The following is a 24060-nucleotide window of genomic DNA, read 5'->3' as shown; positions in this document are numbered from 1 at the left end:
TCTATGATAATTGTTCATTTGCACAAAATTAGGGTGAGAAGGTGTTAAAGCTAGTAATTTAAACGTGAACTTTGGAGCACATTGCACTTTACGATCAGTGTTTAACAAGGGTGCTTTTATGAAGATGGTTTTATGTTGTATATGGTTTTTATATAATGGCCTGTTGATGCAGAACCTCAGTGTGACATTGTTTTGTTAGAATTGCGGATTTATTCCATGTGATAAAATGTGATAATAAATTTTGTATGAGGAAGTTCAGTGGTCACTCTGTCCCATATTAGCAGTCCATACATGTGTCAAGTGTTCATGAGTTTGTTGTTCCAGGGTTAACCTCTTCTGCTGCAGTAAAAAAAGTCTCTGTAATCTCACAGTGTTTTGAAATAGTAGGACAGTTTTAGTCTGTTGAAGCATGGGCATGCCAATGATGGCCGGTGACCCCTCTTGCCCATTGAATATAAATAGACCAGGATCAAAGCCCAGGCAGCTGTTCGGGGTGGCACAGCTGGCAAGAAGGTGAAGGGCAGACGCAGACAGCTGGAAGACTGAAGAGAGAGAGAGCAAAGGGGCTTTCTAGAAGGGAGGGGCAACCCCCTCACTTTTCCTGTGCTGGATTTTAAAGCCACAAAGCTGGATTCTGGTTGTTTTTAAATGTTTTGAGTCTGCCTGTTGACCTTTAAGCAGAACTTTGATACTGATAGAGCTACATGGGGAAACATTTTGTTTTTCTTCCACAAGGCAGATCAGCTCACCACCTAAGAGCAGACGCTTTATTCTGGATCGGCTATATGCTGGCACCATAAATCCAATGGACATTTAATTCTTTTTTGAAGCATTTTATCCTATTTTCTATGCTTTTTTGATGAAAAGACCATGGTGCCTTAATAGGTGGCTTTTCAATATTTTTGGAATGTATTCATCCTTCTGCTTGTCCATGAATTGTGGGTATTCCCAGGCATCCAGTCTTCTCCAGACCTCTCCACTGCCTACCTACTACTGTTAGTGAGAATGAGAGCCATTTTCCCTTCATTTTCTATCTCATTGCGAAAGGTATTGAGGTATTAACTGAGGCCAATGCTTCTATGAGTTTGCCTATCATGATTTGGTGAGGTACGTGCTAGATTTTCTAGCATGATTTGTATGATTTGTGAGGTCACCTATCACAACCTGGTGAAGTAGGTAGTTTTTAAGATGACTATGATTTCTTGGAGAAGGTAGGTCAGTCTTTGGGCCTGATCACGGGTCTGGCGGTATCCCAACGGTAATACCGCTGGGATACCCCCAAGGCAAATAGCTTTACTGCTACACGGTCCAGCGCCATTAGCGCAGGATCACGAGAAGCTGGGTAACGGTTATTGCCCATTCCCGATTGGGGCTGGGGGTGCTATTAGCGGCAAAAATGTCCATTCCGCCAGTGCATTTACCTCCAGCTCTGAGCTGAAGGTAAATGTGGCCCTACTCAGGATTGGGCAGACCCTTAAATGTGGCGGTAATAGCGTTATGGTCGCATTTAAGGGCTACCACCCAACCCGTGATCAGGCCCTTAGTCTTGATTTGAGATAGAAGCAATGACAATTATTTCAGCTTTTTCATTAATGATTTTTTGCATTTTAAGTTTGTTGTGTATAGTGACTTTAATAATGGCAATGTTCCTTTACTACACATTTCCCATAATTAAAAGATTTATTTTTTACATGAGAGTGTAAGAAGCATTCAATGAATGTTCATTGTTGAATGAGAAGTGCTTGAGCATGAACTTAAAGAATGTGGCCTCTATCTAAATGCATTGTGTATTGATGTGTTATAAATGGTACATGTATTTGTATACACATATGACGGGTTACTGGATGGTGTGAGCAGTTGCCTATCAATTAATATATATCTTACATTGGTAAACCCCTCCTGTGCTGAAGAAAGAGTAGCAGCCACCCATTGCAGGGGGTTGATCGCCTGCTCTCATTACTGATGCACATGCTTTTCCCTACCCCTATTCCTACCACAGACCTTGCTAGGGGGGTTCTTAGACATTCCTCTTGGGATGAAGGGAAGGTTCTGGAGGTAGGAGCGATATAGATCATGTCAATACACTGGCTGCCCACTACTGCTAGTCTTTTCACACCAGACTCTTACACCTCTCCAACATGGAGCACTTGGGCCGGCTCGAGCAATCACACCTCTAGCCTTGCCAGATGCTTTGTATACAGTTCTCTGGTTTCCTTGTTCTGTTTCCTCCTGTTTTTCCCTCCTTTGCCATTTGGTCTTTGGTTTCCAGCTATCCTGTACTCTACTCTTGTGACTTCTTCCTCCTAGTACTTTGTACTAGCTGGCCCATGCTGGCCTTTCATCTTCAGAGACCCTCTCTTCCAGCTTCCTCCTCCTTCTTGACCTGACCTTACTACTGCTCAACATTGGGTATTTTCTTCCCCAGAGGTTTTCCCCCTTCTGGAGTTCACCCTCTGGGGCAGCTTCCTGACAGCTTGTAACAATGAACAGGCAGACTGGCTGTCTATATGCTCAGGACCTATCTACTCAAACTAAGACTTCTTTCTAAACAACTGGTAAGAACCTGAACTTCTCTTGACATTAACAATGGTGACAGTGACACACATCACAAGAAAGAAAAAGTAGTTGTGGGAACATATGAGCCTTCATGTGAACAGTAAAGACCAATTTCCTGGGTATATTCAGGCTACAACAGGATGCTGGTTTCCATGGTCAAAGAAAATACGAACACAACAATGCACTGAATGAACTCACAATTCATATGCATGCAGGGTACAACTACGGTGGGGTGTTCATGTGCAGAAATGCAGATGGAATGGCCATCAAGGGATGTCTAAGGAAAGCACTGCATTTCCAAGGGCGGCACATGCTTTTCAACAATAACACATTGCCATTGATGCAATGCCAGGTGCAATCAGGCCTGGGGACAGAGGGTATGTAGGTGACATGTAAATGGGATGTCCCATCCACAGGCCACATGGTCTGGCAATCCAGAAACGCACAATTGGGACAGACTGGAGTTCATACAGGTATGGAGATAATCCAGGTGTCCATGGGATAGCACTTGTCCACGTGTATGATTGCCATGGGACCAACCATCAAATGTATGTGTTGTGTGCAGTATGTCTTCCTCAATGCTCCCCATGCCACATATGGATTGGCCATGCTATAAAGTACCATGATCACAAATATGTGAATAGTACCACACATCACCCTGCATGGAGGCATATCAAACAGCTCACATTGCAATGCACACATGTAGGCAAATAACCAATGTATCTGAGATAGTCACAGGAAGGAATGGACACCTTGTCATCGGTCATCCCATGGGAACCAGGCCCTCCCATCTCTCCAACACACATGACTCTTCTGGTCTACTGTGCAATGCAGCAGACATTGTCCATGAGCAATTCCCATGCCAGACCACTAATACATATTCAGGTGTACCACACTGTGCTTCATAATGTTGTAAGTATCATGATATTGTGTGGGTCACTTACCAACAGGAGGAGGAAGAGATTAAGGCATATATGCTATTTCTACAGTTACAACGCCTCCATTATTTGAGTTGGTGCCAGTCCATGATGGCACAAAATGGAGGAAGGGCACACAGCAGTGTAAACAGCAGCACCATGACCGCCTTCACTTTGTGTGCACACATCACTCATGCATTGCAGAAGAGTAGGAATATGTGAATCCAATTGAATATGGCTTGACATAGCACCTGCTACTGTGTAGGCAGATTCTATAGTTATCCAATGATCAACGTTACCATTGTATAACTAATGATGGAGCAAATAGAACAACAGAAGAGTAAAGGCAGCGTTGGTTGTTCACAGTATTCATTTTGCCACTTTGTGAAATGTGCAAACGAACATGCAGTGTCCCCAACTGTAGAAATATGTATGACAACCAAAAGATGTCAATGTTTCTGGTCAAAACTGCCAGGTCATAGGGGAATATGTGCACCAGAACAGTGAAAGCAGTGAACGCCAAACTATTTAACCATGCACACTTGTGTTAGCTATATGTGGCTCTTTGTAAGGGGCAAATTAATTATGTTAACTGTCTGTACTGTACTGTCTGTCCCACAGGAGATGCAAGACACCATGTGTGTCAATTGCTGATGACACCACTTCAAATCCTGTCAACCCCAGACAGCAATACTACAACAATGCTGCACACCCACATCCAGAACACCATTGATCGGGGGTTTGACCTATGAAAGAAGCACTTCAGGTGGCTACACAGGACAGGTGGAGGCTTTATGTACCCCCCTGAAAAGGTCTGCCGCATTATGGCAACGTGTAGCATTCTCCACAACATTGCCCATTGCTGAAATGTGCCCATGCCAGATGAAGACAGTGATGGCCATGATTCAGATGACGGTTGTCATGGCCATGATGGGGAGGGTCCAGGGTTTTAGGCAGCAATAGGATCATGTGAACAGAATTGTCATGTGGGAGGAAGTCATTGGCAACTTCTTCCAATAGATGTAACAGCATATCTTTGCCCCACAACATGGCTCCATTCCCCGCTGCTCCTTCCCATGTAAGCCAATTGAGAAACCAGCAGTATACAACAAATGTGGTTGCAAATGTAATTTTACTGAACAGGGAGGGGTTTGAAAGATGCTGCTGCACTTTGGGGAGAGGATGGATTGAAGAAAATAAATGTCCTAACCATTGCCCACTAGATGCTGTGTGAATGGAGAATCCATTTCTGGGTAATCCCAGGAAATGTGCATGATGAGGGAACACAGGGGAAATACAAAGGAAATACAAAGGAACAAAAGCCAAAGGTATGGGAAACATAATGCAGCATTCAGGCCAACAAAAAATAAAATATGTGGCATCAAACGAGCCAGGGAAGGAAGCGGGGAACGGACATATGATGGATGGCATAACTATCTGCCCCGGCGTGTCTGTTTGGGAATATGGCCCTGTTTAATAGGGGTTTGCTTTCGAACCATCCACACTTGTGAGCAGCATTGTAGCATCGGATGAGTGGGGATGGCTGTGGAGACGTGGGGTAGATTAAGAGAGGTTCAAGGTTGAAACAGGATAAGAACTGTAAGCGATATTCAATCAACACTACAGCCAAGTCAATGCCTAGTCTGGGATGCTGAGGAAAACCCTTATTAATGTATTTTTATGTCTAGTTCAGTACTCTGGATGACCACCCTTGTATAACACCCCCCTCTTAGAATCCCCCTGACCCCACTGAGCCAAGAAGTAGGTTTGTTTTGCAAATTAAAAGGTTTATTTGAGAATTTAAACAATATATATATATCACACTTTATAATAAATTAATATCTGATAGTACACTTAGACATATGATGTTGATCAACAATGGGTAATCTGGCACTAGCACACTTCTTTACAATCAATGAGGAGTTAGTATAGGATGGATAAAGTAGCAAAAACACTTTTATGATTTCAAGGGAAAAGCAATGAGGAATAAAATGCAGTACAGAAATACTTGATATGATTTTAGCAAAAGATAAGATAATCACTTTTTCTCTGTTAATTCACCCCCCTCCCCTATGCAATGTAAGAAATGGAAGGAGATGGAAAGAGGAGCACACAGTTCTCGGGAATGCAATCAAATACAATACGAAATTCAGTTCCCCCCAGCAAGCTTAGAGGAAACAGGTAGGAGTTTGAAACACAGGCCCACAATGCTTTTAAAATGTGATGGCAATGGATGGGAAAATGTGCCAACTGATTTTAATTCCCTCTAGAGATTCAGGGTGAGTGGGAGATGCGTGTTGGTATTAGTTCAGGCTCACTTTAGCAATGCCCTATGAGTTATTACCAGGTTGCAAACGGATTTTAACAAAAGAAAGAATGGAGCTGCTATTTTGACAAGTGGAGAAATTGAGCCAAAATCGCAAATCGCTGTAAATTTCGCGAGTGCGTGAATCGCGATTGTGGTAAAAGTATAAGGAGTAGGAAGTCGGTACTAGGCTTGTTGGAACGCTTAGATTCTAAGCTTAAATCTCGTTCCTAGCCCAAACGGTTCCAGAGATACGGACAATTAAATAAAGGTAGTTTTTCAGATTTAAAGTAAACTCAAAATGACAGGTGACAGCTTGCAGCTGCAGAATTGACAGGTGACAGTTGTGCAGCTTTAAAAATGACAGATGACACGATTTCTAGGAGGCAGTTCTACTTAGGTTAAAATAGTTTGGATTAGATTATTTTAACTAAGAGATTGGTTCTGCACAGTTCTGCTAGGTACTCACAATATAAATTTGAACTAGGCCTCATCACGGATCTGGTCAACACGTCCGGCTGCGGTTCTGTCTGCTCGGCGGGTCAATCAGGCTCCGGTTCTGTTCACAGCGATCTGGGTCAGCTCAGCCCTGCTGGTCTAGCTTCTCTGGATTCTGGATGTAACACTGCTTTCTAGGTACTGCTACAGGTTCTTGCAAAAATTCTCGGCAAAACTTCAAACAGCTCACCCGGCTGTTGAATAGTTTGGTTAGTTTTGAGGCCTGCTGAAGAGGATTCAGCTGGTGGATTCAGGCCTCTCTGCTACAAATTCTGGAGTTAATTTCTGCTACAGGTTCTGGAGATTGATGGATTTGAAGTCTGGATCTCTGGATGTGAAGTCGTCGGTCAGCATGCTCCGCAGCAAATGGAATTGAATGTCTCTACCTGTCCCAGCAGTCTCTTTTTATGTGTTTTGGAAAGTGGGTGTGTGCGTTGGTCATAACTAAACCTGCCCCTCTCACTTATCATTGGCCAATTCCTCCTCTCTCCCTTGATTGGGGGAAGGAAATGTGAATCAGAGTGATGTTGTAGGTTTTATGTTCAGAGGAACCACCCCTTGTCAGATTGCACACAAATCTATTTCTGACACAAATGCATATTTATCTATGTACCATTTTTCTAATATTATAGGTCCAATTAACATATTTTCTGTAGCACCAAACCATCCGATCCCTGTCTTTGTACGATGTTGTGTCCACTGATGACAGAATTCTCCCCTTTTCATCCAGATAACGACCTCTAAACCTTTCCAGATTTTACACAAATGTGCACCAGGGATATGGGTTACGGATGATAAAGTGTCAGATTTTTAACATACATACATTTGGAGTGAGACCCTATTTTCCGCTAGCAAACCCCAGAATACACCACAGGGTCCTAACGCCTCTTAAAGTGTTCACAGAAAAATCACAAAAATAATGATATTACTTATATAATTCTGACAAGTCCGCACTATGAGTTATCTATCTTTTTAAAATTATGCTCTGGTCAAAAAGGGGTGTGGCTTCCCACATCACAGGGTGGAATAACTGGTTTATCCACTTCCCCCAAGCTCAGCTGGCTTGCAGAGGCACTGCCACCCCAGTTTCCCCTAAGAGGAAGCCACTTTACGCCCCCCCCAATATAACATTTGCCTGAGTCCAGGACAGGCCTTTGTTCAACTCCCTGTAGTCCCCAGCTGCTCCACCCCTAATCTAATCAGAGAGGTGTTAACTCCTTTTGGCCAGGGGCAGAGTGGCTGAGCATCCAGTTTCAACTCCTGTCCGGGGTAGTTGTTAGGCAGAATTCAGTTTCATTAAGCCAGGTTTCAGCTAAATGTCACTTTTTGTTCCCAGTTTTCTACATTCAAATCAAACTGACAATTTGTACCTATACATTAAATAATTACTTCCTTCAAGTCATTTCAGAATATAGTTTTACACTGTATCCACCTCTTAGCAATTCTTTCCTTGGTCTGGTTTTGTTTCATTTGTTCAGTTTTACACAAAAGTCTGATGGTTTTAAAACACTGGCTTTCTGATAGTGGTGAGTACTGGTAATGCAACCATTTTTGGGATTAAGAAAATGAATTCCCCACAGTTCTGAGTTGCTTTTTTTTTGGCAATCAGCATTGCCATTCCCAATGGTTTCAGGCTACTGTGTGTGTAGCCCAATGGTGGTTTTATGCAGTGCCCTCCTGTGCTCACAACATAGGCAAAAATGGGTGGCAGCCTATTCTTCATGTTTTCCCTGTGCACTCTCTGGGGAGTTCTGGCCATCATGATGTTTTCCATGCCAGTACTGCACAGTTTTATGGTAGGGCTTGTATGCATGGGTAAAAACATCCCACAAGCCCCCCCTCTTGCGATGGCTATTCTGTCCTTTCACTGATGGAACTCGCAAGATCTGGGATGTTCGCCTCCTCTTCTTCCAATTCCATGGATGGCACAGTTCAGCATATTTTCCTCCCTCCAGTCGATCAATCAGTTCTCCTTGCTGGTCCTGATGGGAGGATTGGGCGGTACCCCGGGCCCTTCAGGTCTCTGCTCCCGTTCCCCGGTCGTCTTCCTTGGTCAGTCTCCATGGTTTCATCTCTCCTAGGATGATAAAGCAAGCGGCAATACCTATTTGTAGACATTTCTTCACCACTATTAATGGTGTGGCGAACATATACAATTTAAAAATCAGAAGATATGAACATATACATTTTCTTTTTTAAATTAGGAGACAAGAACATATATATATATATATATACAAGGATCACATAATTTTATATGCTATATGTGGAATATTTTAGGGTTGGAACTGAATTACTCTGGAGCGGCTCCCTCTGGGATTCCAGTGGATTCCTCCAGTTGTTGCAGAGTGTGCCTGGGATGGCAACACTTTAGCTGATTTATATGTACCCACTTGTCTTCCCCTTCCACCAGACTGCCTTTGGGGATGCAGATCTTATAGGCAACAGTGGAGATCTTGTCTATAATTTCAAACGGTCCCTTCCATGTAGGCAAGAATTTTCTCTGTTTGGCCTGGTTCCTTTGGAAATTGTAAAGATAGACCCGATCACCCACCTTATATTCCTTTCGGGTAGTTTTTAAATCATAGTGGGTCTTCATGCTCTCGGCTGATCTTTCTAGATTCCGCTAAGCATAGTCAAAAGCATGCTGAAGGTGTTTCCTTAAATACTCCACATACTCATGAGTTGTGGAGGCATTTATCAACGTTTGCTCCTGGGTTCTGTAGAGCAAATGCTGGGGAAGCACCATCTTGCGTCCAGTCATCAACTCAAATGGTGACATTTTGGTTGCAGATGAAGGGGTAGATCTGATGGCCATTAGGACCAGAGGTAATGGGATATCCCAACTTGGCCCAGAATCTGCCACAAACTTTTTTGATATGCTCACAATGGTTCGGTTGTATCTCTCCACTGCTCCAGAGGAAGCTGGCCTGTAAGCAATGTGTAGCTTCCTTTTAACCCCCAGTATCTCCCTACCCCTGTCTGACTCAATCCTTTGAGGTAGACCAAAACGGGAAAAGATGTGGTTAATCATCAGGGCAGCTGCTGTTTCTGCCTTGCAGTTTGGGGCTGGGAGACATTCCACCCACTTGGTAAACAAGCATGTAACGGTCAACATGTACTTGTTTCCTCTAGACGAGCGGATTACAGGGCCTACAAAGTCGATTTGCAAATCTGACCATGGCAGTGTCATCCCCCTCTTTTGGAGAGGCGCACGGTGTGTGAGGGATGATGGCTGAAATTGTGCACACACAAGACACCCCTTCAAGTATTGGTCGAGGTCCTGCCCCATGTGTGGCCAGTATGCAACCTCTCTTAAGATTTCCAGTGTTGTGTGAAACCCCTATGACCAGCGGTGGCCGCATCATGGGCGTGACTTAACATCAGGCTTCGGAATGAGGTAGGAACCACCCACTGATCGTGGCCAGCTTTGGATTTCCTTACCAGCAAACCGTCTTGGATTCAGAACATTTTTATTTCATCAAAACTCTTAGGTCCTCTTTCCCAATGTAATCGGTATCCGTCAGGGGAAAGTTCTCAGGTTCCTCAAGGTGTTGGTAAAACCTACCAATACTTGAATCCCCCTTCTGAGCTGTAATTAAATCAGCATCAGGTTTCTCCTTACTCCATTGGGCAGTTGAAATATCATTGTGAGCATTTGTCTGGGACCTAGTGATAGCAGTGACCTGGATTTCCCCCAACAGGGACTCTATTTCTATTAGATCCCCTTGGATGGCCCCGGTTTTGGCCAGCTGATCAGCTAAGTCATTTCCAGTTTTGTCTGGTCCCTCTACTTTGGAATGACCCTTGATCTTTTTCCAGTAGATGGTCATCCCATTCGATGTGACCAGATCATCAATGTTTTGGATTAACTTCCCATGTTTCAAGGGTTTGTTATTAGCACATAACATGCCTCTGGTTTTCCAATTAACCAGGTGCTCCACGAACCCGTTCCGTACATAATCTGAATCTGTGATTATGACCAATTCATGGAGTTGATGTTGGACAGCAGTGAGGATGGCCTGATGCACAACCATCAATTCTGCCACCTGACTACTTCTGGGACCAATTTTGTATCCAGCGGAGGGTTCTGGTGACTCATTCACCCATGCATTCCCTACGCCGGCCACCAGTTCTTTCTCCCCGTTGTTGTCAACATGGTAAGAGCATCCATCCACATAGACAGTGGGCATTCCCTCACACTTGTCTTCTTCAAAGACTTTGTGTGGGGAATTGAGGTATGCCTCCATGTTGTCCTTGATTTTTAGACTTTCGTCCTCGAGACAGTTTTCTCTGGCACAATCATGCAAGTCAGCCAGACCTTGCGTGAGGGGACTCTTCTTGTTTTGGCCATATCTGACCTCCACAGGAAAGCCTTGCATTGACAGAATCCAGGAAGTAATTCGGGAATTACTCACATTTCCGGCCCGGATTCTGTCACTTTGGAGGTATTGCAGAGGCTGGTGTGGAGTCTCCACTATGATGTGTTCCCCCTGGATGAACGGGCGGTAATTCTTCAATGCCCACACCGTTGCCAGGAGTGCCTTCTCACAATCGTTGAATTTTTCCTCCACAGAGGATAAAGTTTTGCTCGCATAGGAGATTACTTTATTGACCTTGTCATGCTTTTGGTATAATACTGCCGTCAAGCACGTATTAGAGAACCCTGCCTCCAGGAAGAACTCCTTGTTTCTGACAGGGTAAGCTAGGCAAGGCGCTTGTGAGAGGCTTCTTTTGACTTGTCTTACCAGCTCAGATTGTTCTGGACCCCATTCCCACTTGACCCCCCCCTCCAAGAGATGAATCAGGGGTCTAGTGATCTCTGCGTAGCCTTCAATGAACTTTCTGCTGTAATTAGTCAGTCCAAGGAGGCTCCTTAGTTCCCGCAGAGTTGTGGGGTCTTTCAGTTTCCGGAGTGCTTCCACTTTCTTTTCTTGGGGACAGAGACCCTGAGGAGTAATCTCATGCCCCAAGAAATTAACACGGGTTCTACACCACTGTGCTTTCTGAAAGGAAAGTTTTGCTCAGGCGGCCCTCAACTCTGTCAGAACATAGCGGATCTCCGCTATGTGTTCCTCCACAGATGAACTTTTGATGAGGACATCATCTACATAAACCAGGTTACCCCTCGCACCCAGGTCGGGCATTGCCTTATGTAGGAAAATGTTGAATTCATTGCCGGAGTTGAGGTATCCGAAGGGAGTGCGGGTCCATGTGTACTGCTGGCCCCCAAAGGTAAAAGCCAGTTTGTATTGGTCCTCCCTACTGACAGGCACGGTCCAGTATCCATTGGTCAGGTCTATTGCTGTGAATACCTGTGACCCCTGAATCTGGGCCAGCCCTTGGTCAATGTAGGGCAGAGGCCATCGGGAAGTATGGACCCGTTTGTTGAGCTCCCTAAGGTCGGCGCAGAGTCTCCACTGGCCGTTTGGCTTCAATATTCCCAGCACCGGATTATTGAAAGTGCTGTGGACTGGACGTATTACTCCCCGGGACACAAGGTTCTTAATTATTTCAGTATGGGACTCCATGGACGCGAGAGGCAAGCGATATTGCTTCACAAACACTGGAGTCATTCCAGGGTACGTGGGAATTGTTGTGGTGTGGATGTCGGTGCGACCACAGTCATAAGAGTCTATCGCAAAGAGATCTTGGAAATCCAAGAAAACTTGTTTCAACTTTTGCTTCTGTTCCAGAGTCACACAGGCATCAGCTAGGTTGACTCTCTCTTCCACCATCTGCCTGAAGCCTGGAAAGACTTCTGGTTTGGCTATCTCAGCGGCCTCCTCCAGCTGGGTGGAGAAGTCCCTGGTCAGAGTGCTGATTTGGACTGGAGGCTTCAGGTGGGAAAGGCAGCCTTCATGGACCTGGAAAATCACCTCATCCCTCCTGAAGTCACAAGTCACATCTTCCTTACCATAAGGGCAAGAAGTGTACACCAGGAAGATCCCCCCATGCCGGGTGAAAATCCTGTCTGGTGTTGTGTCGTCATCACTGTCACTGTCAAAACAGTCCTTGGGGATTGGTCCTAACAGTTCATTTCCTAAATCAATGGAGAAATGTCGGTCATCAACCACCATTCCAATAGTGGTGCCTGCGGCTAGAGTAATACTCTGTAAGTCGCTGTTATCCACCTCTATTGGAATGGTGTCATGTTCTATGTTGACTAATGGTGTTGGGTTTACCCCTAACCCTTGCTGTTGGAGAGAAGCATTTGGATGGATATAAGCATCAGGGTTTTTTCAATTTTTGTCCTCTTTTAGCTTTCACTCCCAGGGAGAATGGTCGGGTCCTTTCTGGGATGGTGACTTCCTCTTTAATCTGAATTTCAACTGAATAAGGTAGCAATTGAGCTGACCTAAATGCTTTTTCTGAATCATCAAAGCCCATGGGATTATCCGCTAATCGGGACCAAGCTTTGAAGTTTATTAGGTCCAAACTAATGGCAAAGCGATTGAGAATGTCACTGCCTAAGTAAAAGGCGGCAGTGACGTCTCGCACGACCCAACAATTATGGACTATGCTCTTGTTGCCAATGGAGATTTTGAGCATACACCTGCTTGGCAGGAGATGTTTGGAATTAGGTGCTTCCAGGTCCATTTCCCATGTGTCTATCAGTTTGAATGTGGGAATGGCTGGATCTTTTGGGAGTTGGCGGAACATGGCTTCGCTGATGAAGCTCTTACCGTTGTTCACACACACTCGAGCGAGAACAGAGTCCTTCCCATCATTTAACTGAACAGGGATGAACAACTGCTCTCCAATTTGCTGAATATCAGCCAGGCTCTGAGCTGATTTCACATCTTTCTGGACTATAGGAGCTGGAGTTTCTGATTGTGGATTGGTAAAGAATTTCAGGGTGTTTCCTTCCAGTGTGGAATACCACCTTAAACTGGAAGGAAGGTTTATTTTCAGAAATAGAGAGGACCCCCCATCACCAGTCTGTTGTCCTACTGCTATTACTGTCACGTCTGGAGTTTGGTTGTTCTGGAAGTGAAATTCTACTTGGTCAGATTTTTGTTCAACCATGTGGCAGGTGCTGTTTAAACTAACATGGTTGACACTCTGTTTTAATTTTATTGGTCGGCTAGTCTGGGTCCAGAGGACCTTGTTTACACAATCTATTAGGGGTGACAACCTTCTCAGGAGGTCATTCCCTAGTAAACAAGGGGTGCCCTCTGGAGTCACTACTATGACCGGGTGTTTCACCTTGTGTCGCCCAATTTTAATACCCAAGTCTGCAGTCCCCTCAAAGGGAATTTCCTTCCCGTCAAAGTTCTGCAGTTGTCCAGGAAGAGAGGTAATAGGAATTTGGTAATTCTCCCCCCTTCCTGCATTTAGTTCCTCAAAGGCCCTTTTGGACAGAAGGGTAGCTTGGGATCCAGTGTCCACCAGTGCCAAAATTGTACCCTGCCCCTGTACTTGTACCGGGGCATAGTATCTTCCCTCCTTCTCCTCAAGGGGGCACAGATAATGCACATTTTTGGACAACTGGTGGGCTAACATTCTGGTTTTGGACATTGCTAGTGAAGAGATGTGGGCAGAATTCTGTGGAGAGCCTTGGGAATCTGAAAGAAAAAGTTGGCAACTGGAGATCAGAGCCATTGTGGGTTCCCCTGGTTCCGGTTCTGGGCCGCCCCGCCCTTTTTGGAGGCAGTCATCAGGATGGGTTTGACCCTTGGGATTTTGGTATTGTCGGTTCTGGGATGAGATGATGGGTGGCGGTAGCTCAGTCTCCACATCTCCCCAGTCTGGATTGGAATCCCTTGGGACCCATTTTTCCTTGGGAGGAGTTCCCCCATCTCTGAAGGAGAAGATCCTTTTCCCAGGATCCTCTGAGGATCCCTCTCCCTCAAATTGGAAGATCTGTACCTCCTCCACAAACTGGGCCTGTTTGGGTACTTTGTTTCTCCTACCCCCCCTCTGCTCCTTGGGAGGCAGGCTTTCAGGGGCAGGAGATTTTGTTTCCGGTTCCTGGTTTTCCAGGGGCTGTTTACAAGTTGGGAAGGAAGCTTCCTCCAAGGCTTTACACCCTCCTTCCCCTTGTGCCTCCTCCCTGGGAACCGGTGGGTTATCGGGGTGCTGCCCCCGTCATTGTTCTGGAGCACCAGGTCTAGAGTTTGGGGCATTCTGCGGTGGCATGCTCATCTGAGGGTTCTGTTGAGCCCTCAGTATGTGACCCAGATCTCGTGCCATATCTTGGACCTGGCGCTCAAGTTGTGAAAACCGCTCAGGCTGATACGGGGCTCTATTTTCTCCCCTGGGCTGATCCCGGGAAGGGTAGCTATCCCTTCTCTGGTAGTACCCCTGGTTGGGAAGATTTTGGTACCCCTCCACCCTTGGCCTCCCCTCTCCCTGATTAGGTTGTCTGGGCTCAGGGAATTGGGGAAAGAAGGATGGATGATTTTGGGGCTAGAAATTGGGTGGATACCTGGGGAAAAAGTTCCAGGATTTGGTGAATTTCTGCCCTCCTGGGGGAAGTTAGGAGGGAAGTTCCCCGGGTCAGGTGCTTGGCTGGATCCCCCCTCTTGGGCTGGAGGAGTCCACACATAACCCAGGATTGGTCGGTTTCCCTTGTAGCGGGGACTTACATAGTGAGGGGGGCGGGGGACCCCATTTGTGGGACTACCTCCTCGACTCCCTGTCTGTGACTGGCCCGAGGGCCTTCTGGGCTGTGAATTATTTGGTGCAGGCAGGTTTTTAGGCCCCCCCATCTCCAAATCTAAAATGGGGGCAACCTTTACCTCTGCCACCTTGGCAGCAGCAGGGGTGCTGTTGGTTTTGGGGTTTTTCGGCGCATTATTTTTATTTTCGATGGGCTTCTGCACCTCATAGATCCGGGTAGCCTGTTCAATGACCCAGTCTAAAGATCTTTTCTCATGAAAATCTCTCCACGAGCTGGGTCATTATGTATTTGGGTAAGGCATGGAAAAACGTATTGATAAATTCTCTGCTATCCGTGCGCACCCTTCTGGTGGTCTGCGCAAAAGCACGCTTTAATTCTTGCACAAACTCTTGTGGGGCCTGATCCTCCCCACATTGCAAATTGTAGGCTGCCTTGCGAGCCTTTTGAGGATTTCTGTGCACAGAAAAATGTTTCAAGATGGCCGCCCTGTATGTGGACCACCTTGAATGGTTTTGATCCTCCAGCCCCGCAAAGAAACTGGAGTATTCTGGTGAGAAGGTCCACTTTACATATTGAATACAGCTTTGGCTGTCCTTCAAATGGAAAGTCTCCATCATATGCTCATAGAGCTCCAAGTGTTCCCAAACAGAATACTTGGCGTTCTTATGATAAGGCGAGATGACACTCCTTATTGCCTTTATTTGTTTCAATGGGTCCTTAAGCAAGGCCCTTTTTGCCTTATTGGCCTTTTTGGTTCGGGTAACCCTGGTCCATTCATCCTCCGACTCAGAAGCGCTGCTCCCAGAGGTGCCCGTCTGATCTTCCAGGTTTTCCCGGGTTCTGCGAGCCTGGGAATGGCTGGCAGAATGTGGGGACCTGGTCTCCTGTGTCCTGTAATGCTCAGAGGAGTCTTCAGACCCCTCCTTGCTGCCAGGATTTGATGGGTACCCCCCCCCACTGACCTAACTGGGCAGAGGTTTTCAGGATGCCCTTAATGGGCCTACTCTCCTGGGGTTCCCCACTAAATTGCACTGTGCTTGGGTGCCCATGCCCGGATGCCCGCCCATCCATTCCTGGGAGGTACTGGCCTATGAGCCCCATACTTCTAGCTGTATAGTAATCTGCCATCCCCATTGCCCTGGGCTCATGTGCGCGAGGGGACATGGGGGTGGCAGAGTCCAGGGACTGGGAGAGATGAAGGCCTCTGGTACTAGGGCTCCTGAGGTTATGCTCAGGAGTTTCTCTTTCCCAGCGAACCTCATCTCTATCCGCCCCTGCTTCCTGTTGCAATGCAAGAGCCTGCGCTTTCAGTTCCTCAGTTAAGGCCTTAGTAGACTCTATCAGTCTCTCCTGCATGGCTACCTGTTGCTGGAGCCTATCATTGTGCTGACAGAGAGCCTCATTTTCTCTCTGTGCCTCTTGATTGGTCCTGGAGTACTGGCACAGTCTCTGCTGCAGGAGGGTTACCTCCTGAGCTGTGCCCCTATTGTCCTGCTCCTTTCTTGCCAGAGCATCCTCCACCCTCCTGGTGTGCTCTAACAAGTTCTGGTGTTCTTTTTGGAGGTCAACCAGTCCCTGGAGGGCCAGGTGATTTTCTTCCATTTTCCTTTTTAAGTGGCAGACTTCCTGGCCTAAGGTATCCCTTTCCTGACTAAGAGCCTGCATCTGTGCCGCAAGGTCGTCCCTTTGCCTTTGGAAGGCACCAGCTTTCTGGCGCTCCTGGTCAAAATCTGCCTGGGTATCCAGGTCTTTCAAAATCAGTTTATTGCTCTCTGCCTTCTCCCTATCTAGGTGGCTTTGCAGGGTGACTACCTGCTCGGCACATGCCCTATTGAAATCTAATTGTTGCTCCAGCTTTTTCTGGCTCTGCAGTAGGGAGTCCAAACCTTCTTGGTACTCCTTCTGCAAGGCCAGAAATCTGGTATCCTGGTCCGCCTTTTCCTGTTGCAGCACATCCATATCCTCCTTTATTTTAGTGATGTACTGTCTGATGTCCTTTTCTGACTCCTGGCTCCTGAGCAGCCTCTGCTCAGAAGAGTCCAGATCAGATTGGGCCTTCTCTAACGCCATCTGTTGCCTATTTGCCAGATCTTGGCCTTCAGCACATTTGTCCTGCATGGCTCCCATATATAGATACAAATATGCCGCTATCCTGGCATTCTTATTATGTTCATCTTTGGCTTTAGGGGCCATATATGGTTCACTCAGGGCCACATGTAGGGGATCCTGATCTCCCCATGTATCTGACCCTGTTTCAGTGACCTGTTGCGCGATTGCCTGCAACCAGACCGTTTGGTCCTGATGAGTCCACTCACCTCTCACAAATAGCTTATGTAAGAGGTGCTCCCTCGCTATTTTCATGTCTACCAAGGTCGTCATTCTGGAATTTGAGTTCCTTCCTGACTTACAGAAGTTTGTATTTTATTTTGCAAAACAGACCGTTTCCTTAGAGCGTTCCTTTGAGGAGTGCTTTACAGCGTAACACAGCGTGGTGATCCGACCGGATGTATGTCTCCCGTCAGTTAGCACACTGTATTAATCTGCACAAGTGATAGTTCTAACCCAGAATATCCCGGCTCCGAGCCCCCACTTTTGTAAGCGATATTCAATCAACACTACAGCCAAGTCAATGCCTAGTCTGGGATGCTGAGGAAAACCCTTATTAATGTATTTTTATGTCTAGTTCAGTACTCTGGATGACCACCCTTGTATAACACCCCCCTCTTAGAATCCCCCTGACCCCACTGAGCCAAGAAGTAGGTTTGTTTTGCAAATTAAAAGGTTTATTTGAGAATTTAAACCATATATATATATATATCACACTTTATAATAAATTAATATCTGATAGTACACTTAGACATATGATGTTGATCAACAATGGGTAATGTGGCACTAGCACACTTCTTTACAATCAATGAGGAGTTAGTATAGGATGGATAAAGTAGCAAAAACACTTTTATGATTTCAAGGGAAAAGCAATGAGGAATAAAATGCAGTACAGAAATACTTGATATGATTTTAGCAAAAGATAAGATAATCACTTTTTCTCTGGCAATTCACCCCCCTCCCCTATGCAATGTAAGAAATGGAAGGAGATGGAAAGAGGAGCACACAGTTCTCGGGAATGCAATCAAATACAATATGAAATTCAGTTCCCCCCCAGCAAGCTTAGAGGAAACAGGTAGGAGTTTGAAACACAGGCCCAAAATGCTTTTTAAATGTGATGGCAATGGATGGGAAAATGTGCTAACTGATTTTAATTCCCTCTAGAGATTCAAGGTGAGTGGGAGATGCGTGTTGGTATTAGTTCAGGCTCACTTCAGCAATGCCCTATGAGTTATTACCAGGTTGCAAACGGATTTTAACAAAAGAAAGAATGGAGCTGCTATTTTGACAAGTGAAGAAATTGAGCCAAAATCGCAAATCGCTGTAAATTTTGCGAGTGCGTGAATCGCGATTGCGGTAAAAGTATAAGGAGTAGGAAGTCGGAAGGAAGTAGTTTTTCGGATTTAAAGTAAACTCAAAATGACAGGTGACAGCTTGCAGCTGCAGAATTGACAGGTGACAGTTGTGCAGCTTTAAAAATGACAGATGACACGATTTCTAGGAGGCAGTTCTACTTAGGTTAAAATAGTTTGGATTAGATTATTTTAACTAAGAGATTGGTTCTGCGCAGTTCTGCTAGGTACTCACAATATAAATTTGAACTAGGCCTCGTCACGGATCTGGTCAACACGTCCGGCTGCGGTTCTGTCTGCTCGGCGGGTCAATCAGGCACCGGTTCTGCTCACAGCGATCTGGGTCAGCTCGGCTCTGCTGGTCTAGCCTCTCTGGATTCTGGATGTAACACTGCTTTCTGGGTACTGCTACAGGTTCTTGCAAAAATTCTCGGCAAAACTTCAAACAGCTCGCCCGGCTGTTGAATAGTTTGGTTAGTTTTGAGGCCTGCTGAAGAGGATTCAGCTGGTGGATTCAGGCCTCTCTGCTACAAATTCTGGAGTTAATTTCTGCTACAGGTTCTGGAGATTGATGGATTTGAAGTCTGGATCTCTGGATGTGAAGTCGTCGGTCAGCATGCTCCGCAGCAAATGGAATTGAATGTCTCTACCTGTCCCAGCAGTCTCTTTTTATGTGTTTTGGAAAGTGGGTGTGTGCGTTGGTCATAACTAAACCTGCCCCTCTCACTTATCATTGGCCAATTCCTCCTCTCTCCCTTGATTGGGGGAAGGAAATGTGAGTCAGAGTGATGTTGTAGGTTTTATGGTCAGAGGAACCTCCCCTTGACAGATTGCACACAAATCTATTTCTGACCCAAATGCATATTTATCTATGTACCATTTTTCTAACATTATAGGTCCAGTTAACATATTTTCTGTAGCACCAAACCATCCGATCCCTGTCTTTGTACGATGTCGTGTCCACTGATGACAGAATTCTCCCCTTTTCATCCAGATAACGACCTCTAAACCTTTCCAGATTTTACACAAATGTGCACCAGGGATATGGGTTACGGATGATAAAGTGTCAGATTTTTAACATGCATACATTTGGAGTGAGACCCTATTTTCCGCTAGCAACCCCCAGAATATACCACAGGGTCCTAACGCCTCTTAAAATGTTCACAGAAAAATCACAAAAATAATGATATTACTTATATAATTCTGACAAGTCCGCATTATGAGTTATCTATCTTTTTAAAATTATGCTCTGGTCAAAAAGGGGTGTGGCTTCCCACATCACAGGGTGGAATAACTGGTTTATCCACTTCCCCCAAGCTCAGCTGGCTTGCAGAGGCACTGCCCCTCCCAGTTTCCCCTAAGAGGAAGCCACTTTACGCCCCCCCCAATATAACATTTGCCTGAGTCCAGGACAGGCCTTTGTTCAACTCCCTGTAGTCCCCAGCTGCTCTACCCCTAATCTAATCAGAGAGGTGTTAACTCCTTTAGGCCAGGGGCAGAGTGGCTGAGCATCCAGTTTAAACTCCTGTCGGGGGTAGTTGTCAGGCAGAATTCAGTTTCATTAAGCCAGGTTTCAGCTAAATGTCACTTTTTGTTCCCAGTTTTCTACATTCAAATCAAACTGACAATTTTTATCTATACATTAAATAATTACTTCCTTCAAGTCATTTCAGAATATAGTTTTATATTGTATCCACCTCTTAGCAAGTCTTTCCTTGGTCTGGTTTTGTTTCATTTGTTCAGTTTTACACAAAAGTCTGGTGGTTTTAAAACGCCGGCTTTCTGATAGTGGTGAGTACTGGTAATGCAACCATTTTTGGAAGAAAATGAATTCCCCACAGTTCTGAGTTGCTTTTTTTTTGGCAATCAGCATTGCCATTCCCAATGGTTTCAGGCTACTGTGTGTGTAGCCCAATTGTGGTTTTAGGCAGTGCCCTCCTGTGCTCACAACATAGGCAAAAATGGGTGGCAGCCTATTCTTCATGTTTTCCCTGTGCACTCTCTGGGGAGTTCTGGCCATCATGATGTTTTCCATGCCAGTACTGCACAGTTTTATGATAGGGCTTGTATGCATGGGTAAAAACATCCCACAGAACCTCTACCCACATAAGGGCTAGGCACTGCTCCTGGCCTGTCAGCTGCCCAGTCAGTGCAATTTGTGACTGTGCATGGAGCAGGCTGGCCTCCACCACCTTGCGGCAGAGGATGGAATTGCTGCGTTCCAAGAGCCAGTAACCTGCAAAGGTGTTGCGAGCATGCAACCTGACTGCACCTGGAGGCTTGCTGCAGTGCCAGACACGCCTCTCCAGTGGCCTGAGCACAGGTTGCAGTAGATGATATGATATGATAGTTTATTTATATAGCGCCTATACAAATGTGTTTCAAAGCGCTTCAAGGCAAAGGAGGGAACAAGGGAAAATACAATGACATTCTTACAGGCCATGAACAGTAAGGATGTGAAATTAACTATCGTACTTGGGCTGATGACATTTCAGATAGTGCAAGAGCTATGACATAGATAAGGAAGGGAGAGGGAGAGTGGGAAGGAAATGGAAACAGACAGGCAACTACCGTACTAGGCCTGACGACATTTCTGGTAGAGCCAGAGAAAACAAAAGGTGAGGGAGAGGGGTGCAGAAAGGGAGGCAAGGAACAAAACAAGCGACTATAATACTAGGCCTGACGACATTTCAGATAGTGCTGGAGGGGTGGTGTGGAGGAAAAAAACAGTAATGGGATGGTGGAGGAAACAGACGAGGTTGCTATCATATTAGGTCCAGGGACAATTCTGATAGAGTACGTGCAAAGAAGAAAGCAAGAGAAGGAGATAGGAAAAGGGAGAGGGGAAAGGAGGAGAGAACAGAGAGTAAGCAGTCAAAAAGAGTGGAGAAGCAAGAGTGGAGAGCGAATACAATTTCAGAAGTCAGTAGTAACACATAATGTTGCAAGGCAGGATACAAATGAAGATGGGAACAGCATGATTCAGGGCCACCATGAGTACAAGATGCAAAGGAAGTCCCGCGTGAGAGTTGAGAAAGGGTGACGCACCGTGAATGAATGAAGTCCATAAAAGTCAAATCCAGCATTGGCCACAAGACGGTGATGTTGAAACCAGAATTTATCAGGACGGACTCCTGCAGAAGTAGTCTGGAGGAGGTTGAGGGCGAGCAGGGTAGAAGAATCAAGCAAAACAGGCAACACCTACGTGCGAGAAGCGGGGGGCACAAGGGAACATCACAGGGGGACCAGAGGAGGTGGAGATGGCCTTTGGGAACAGTGGGGGTAACACATGTTGGTGCATGCTTACCTGCTGTCTGAGCAGGGGGTCGGGCCCTGGGTCCTCCTGGTCCGAACTGGTCCAAACAGGAATTTCCCTTTTCTTTGACTGCCCTTCACTTTGGACGCCCGGGTGAGAGACTCCCTTGATCTAGTAGTCAAGAGCAGGAAGGAAGAGGCAGGGCTAAGAAGGTGGGTGGTGCTTGGGCCAGGTGACCTAGATCCACTTGCACCTGCTCCCCATCTGCAAAGGAAAAGAGGCAGGAGAGCTCCTTAAGTAGGAAAAAGAGCGGCAAGCAGGAAGACACCAGGTGGCCGGGGCTTGCTAAGTGGTGAAAAAGAGCGGCAAGCAGGAAGGCACCAGGTGGACAGGGCTTGCTAAGTGGTGAAAAAGAGTGGCAAGCAGGAAGGCACCAGGTGGGTGTGGCTTTCTAAGTGGTGAAAAAGAGCGGCAAGCAGGAAGGCACCAGGTGGGCGAGGCTTTTTAAGTGGTGAAAAAGAGCGGCAGGCAGGAAGACACCAGGTGGGCGGGTTTAGGCCAGGTGACCTAGATCCACTTGCACCTGCTCCCCATCTGCAAAGGAAAAGAGGCTGGAGGGCTCCTTAAGTAGGAAAAAGAGCGGCAAGCAGGAAGGTACCAGCTGGGCGGGGCTTGCTAAGTGGTGAAAAAGAGCGGCAAGCAGGAAGGCACCAGGCAACTGAATCATCAGCAACCTGCATTTGGCAAGCATATTGAAAGGTTGCTGATGATCTGTAATTCCCTTTCTCTCCACCCCAACCCCTTTCCTACAAGCTTTGTGGCACCAAACAGGATGTATTTGTATTTTATTTCATTTCTATAGCGCTTGATGCCTAAGCACTGTACATAGTATCAACGGTGCAATTTACATGAGTAAGTAATCAAAAAACCAGCATATCAAGAGATTATAAGATGCGATTTTAAACAAAGACTTAAAAAGAGAAAAAGAAGAGATGCAACGCAAAGAAAGAGGAAAGAGCATTTCAGGTCTTAGGGGCAAGAAGAGCAAATGAACAGAAAAGTGATGGGGCACATGGAGTATGAGGAACAGTCAACAGAAAGAGAGATTCAGAATGAAGTGAACGGGTTGGAGAGCAGAAAGAAACTAAAGAAGGGAGATAAGGACTGGCAAGACCATAGAGCGGCTTAAAAGACAATACAAAGAGTAAATGATTTTCAAAGGAAAGCCAATGCAAAGAATGCAAAGCAGATGTAATTGAATCTTGAGGAGCAAGAGTACAGAGAATTCAAATAGAAGAATGATAAATAGAGCGAAGATAAGCTAGATGAGAGGCAGTCGACCAAAAATAAGAGAAGAACAATAAAACAGTCGAGAAAAACTAAAGAGGAGATAAGAGGCTTAGCAAAAGAAAAAGTGAGAAAATGGCTGGCTTTTTTAATATTAAAAAGTTGGTAGCGACAGGAACGAGAAATAGAGGTTTTGGGGAGTACATCCAACGCCCCCAACGTGCACGAAAAAAAAAGCTTTGAAAGTCTCTGTGAAAAGACATGCAGCATAGAGAAAGCAGCCCCACACATATAGAATTCCCTGTGTAGGCCAGCAATGCAATAGTAGCCATGCTTCCATAAACTATATCCCTGAGAGGCAAGTAAGCCATAAAGCACAGACCTACCACTTGAATATTACCACATATCTTTAACAAGTATAGCAGCCCTTAAAAGTAGTCAGGGAAACATTAGGGGCACTCATAACGATAGCAAATGACAGTGAACATTTCCACTATTCAAATGTACAACACATGTAGGCCTCAAGACCCAAATAGTCATCTCTGAAACATGAAATCACTCACCAGAAAATAACAGCCAAGCCTGTGCAAATAGGTGCACACATAGCAAGCTGCAACTTCCCACAGCAAGACTCAATGCTGCGCAGTGATTGGTGAGGGCAAGGTGAAGGTGAACACGTTCCCAGGCTTAAATTGCAGTAGTGGGGTCATGAAAGAGCTACAAAGATGTATCAGACCCCAGAGCTAAGAAACAAACACTGCACATAGATTGGTCAAGACCCATCAGCTCAGCTGAGTTCCCAAGCCCGTGTTCAAAGGACATATAATAACTTATGTTCCTAATCAGTACATCAAAATGTATCATAATGAAGGTCACAAGTTAGTAGGAATTAAACAATAAGCAGTGAGCAGCATGCCTGTCAAGACAGAATGATCATGCAGCAACACTGCCCTCTGTAGGAAAAACCCTTGCTGAAAGAGATCCAATTGCTAAGGTGTGAACCATACAAAACACCATTGCACATAGAATGGAATTACTCAGGTACCAATAATGGAATCTATGTGATCACTGTGACGGCCGTAAATGCCGACTTTTTCTTTTTTTAACTCTTTACACCACATATATATGTGGGGGAGACCCCCCGCAGCCGCTCCCATATT

Source organism: Ambystoma mexicanum, chromosome 5q (assembly GCF_040938575.1).
Source record: "Ambystoma mexicanum isolate Mex_15411 chromosome 5q, UKY_AmexF1_1, whole genome shotgun sequence".
Classification (NCBI taxonomy): Eukaryota; Metazoa; Chordata; class Amphibia; order Caudata; family Ambystomatidae; genus Ambystoma; species Ambystoma mexicanum.
Note: the sequence above shows the minus strand (reverse complement) of the source record.